We start from the raw sequence: 2791 nt of genomic DNA, 5'->3' as shown, positions 1-2791 counted from the left end.
ATCGCTCTCACCTCCCTCCGCCCCTGCGGCTTGCCGGGAAGTGTAGTTCCGCCTCGCGTCGCTCACGCTCTCACCCTCGCCGGCTCTGTGGAGGGGTCGAGGGCTCCCGCCATGGAGGGTGAGGCTAACGGCAACGGTGGGCCCTCGACCAAAATTGGCAGTCCCGCAGGCACTGTGCCATATCCTTATTGTCACCGTTTTCTACTCAGCTAATACAATACATTTCAGTCATATATGTCATGACAAAACTCTTTTGCTCTCTCCTAGTGCCAGAGCAGTGCTGAATAGCTTTGGAGTAAGTCTGTGAAGCACCCAGATGTGGAGGAACCAACATATCAAGCAGGTCAGGCCCGGGAGGATCTTAGTAAGACAAATATGAGTGTTTTCAAATACTCCTTTCCTCTCAGCCTTTACCCAAAATCATGTTGTTCTCCCTCCAGGGAAAAAACAAATGCAGATGAGCTGTTGGTTTGGTAAGGTGGTTTTGAGTCATCTGTGATAAACAGATGTCACCTTTTGTCAAAGGTGTATTCCTGCTGACACTTTTAGCTGTATTTAATAATAACCTGGAAGCACTCAAACACAATGCTCTTGTCTCTGTACAAAGATGGTGTCCCCCTCTCTTTATTAGAATAAATCATGTATCAAGACAATACCCTTTTGAGCTTTTCCTTACAGGGAGCTGTGGCAAACTTCTTCTCTTGTACCTTTTCTAAGTGGCTTGCAAGGGGCTAGATAGTGCTAGCTGTTCCTGAAATGCTTCAGTTAGAGGCTACATGAGAGGAAAAGTTGCACCAGCTAAGTTGCCTTTTGGGTCATCGTAACTGAAGCGGTGTGAACTGCTACCTGGTGTTCTCCTTCCTGTTTAAAAGTGGGGTTTTCATTTACCTCACTGCTGGTTTGCTATCACATTAAACTAAACCAAAAGGGAGAAAGAAACCCAAACAAAACATGCATAAATCCAACCTGCTTGCACTAGTATCTTCATTTCCACTGGTAGCATTTCCTAACGTGGAGAAAACCCTCATCTCGTTATTGTTTGAGTCCTGTGAGGGAGTGTTTTGCTTGTGTTTGCCTTAAGCATCCAGAGACCAGGGTTGAGAATATCCAGCCTAGCTTTTGAGGCATTGGGGAAGGGGTAGTCCTATAAAATTTAATAAGGACACAAGAGACTGGAGTCTAAATACTTAATGAAATAAGGGAATGCAAATGATGCAAAAGTACATACTTAGTGTAAGCACTTCAGGATCATTTTGATAATCTGGACAGAAAAGATGAAAGTATTGAGCTAAATGGGAAATACAAAAAATACAGACAAATTATAATTTCTGTAGATTTTCTCATAAAGCTGACAGTTATTCAACAGTCTAGAAGGCTATGGTCCATCAGTCTGCAGCATTTTATGAGGTTGTGTGTGCACTTCTGTGTTTTACACAGAATTGTCATTGTCTTACTGGCAGCCTGCAACCTGAACTTTAACATACATCTTCTCCATGAACTAAAGTGCAGTCTAGTTAAACAGTTCAAGTTTATACAAACTGTTAACAGCCAAAATATAATGTAAACACATATTCATCTTGAAGAATCCTCAGAGGCATTGCAGAAGTACATTACAGAGGCCTACCAGTACCATTCCAAATAGAGACTTTTACCTATGAATAGAGCATTGGTTCATTTAAGCTGCCTCTGAGGTAAGAAGTGGCCAATCCTTTACATGAAAACATTACAGACAATGAAGAAGAAAGAGCAAGAAAGAACCTTTCTACTGTTAAAACAAGGGCTACCAGATCATTAATGTTACCAAGAACACAAATGCGTGAGCCTTATCTGCAGACTCAGACTGGCTGTGTTCAGGCAATCTAGCTGTCCTGATTGAAGATATTGTCCTCCCATCCTAGCAGGCTATACCAACCTCAGCTGGAGATTTTAATCTTTTTCTCAGTGCTGGCAGAAGAAATTACTTTTTGCATGTTAGTGGCTTGAGTTCAGGGTCTGGCATCTTACCTTTAATTGCTAATGAGGTGGGTTAGGAGCAAAGGCAATCTGAAAAGTAATCTCAAAGAAATCAAAATAGTAGCCTCTTTTGTAAAAGAGTACATCCTCACGGTGTAGCCATGACAGTCCAGGTATAATAAATGAACTGAAGTCACAGATACCCACGTGCATATTCCATTCCCCTGAACCTTATACAGCAACCAGCCAAAGGGAAGTGACAGACAGCCGTGGGTTCTAATAGATCAAGCAAACATCTGTTTGCCTGAATTGTAAGTGTTGAGGTCCTCAGATTCTGGGCTTTGTATGGAAGCAGCTGAGACAGGAGCACAGGCTCCCTTATGCCAGCTTTGCTATGGCAGCAGTATGAGCTCCTCTGACAGGTGAAGCAAGCACCTGGGTTTATTAAACCACCACTAAGGTTTGACAGATTTTATCTGTCAACACCCTAAAAGACTAAGTCAATATCAACTTTATCTAATGCATGTCAGAAAGCAGATGGTTTGGTACCTATAATTCCATTACAGAAAAAAAAAATAAGCCTGATAAAGAAAATAAAAATACATTTTGGATGGGGGACAAAGTAATAAACAATGAGATCACTGTTCTTGTTTTCCAGTGTTCCTCTGTATTTAAGTGGTTTGTTGGTCCAATGTCAATAGAGGTAGATCCATTTTTTTCTTCAGTGCTTCATTTGACTTTACACATGCTGATGAAAGAGACAGCATGGATTAAGCATCCATTAAGAAGAAAAAAAACAACTCATAAGGGCAGTATAAAGTTCTGAGATTCTCTAGTT

This window comes from Mycteria americana, chromosome 2 (assembly GCF_035582795.1).
Source record: "Mycteria americana isolate JAX WOST 10 ecotype Jacksonville Zoo and Gardens chromosome 2, USCA_MyAme_1.0, whole genome shotgun sequence".
Taxonomy (NCBI): Eukaryota; Metazoa; Chordata; class Aves; order Ciconiiformes; family Ciconiidae; genus Mycteria; species Mycteria americana.
This window is presented reverse-complemented; position numbering follows the sequence as displayed.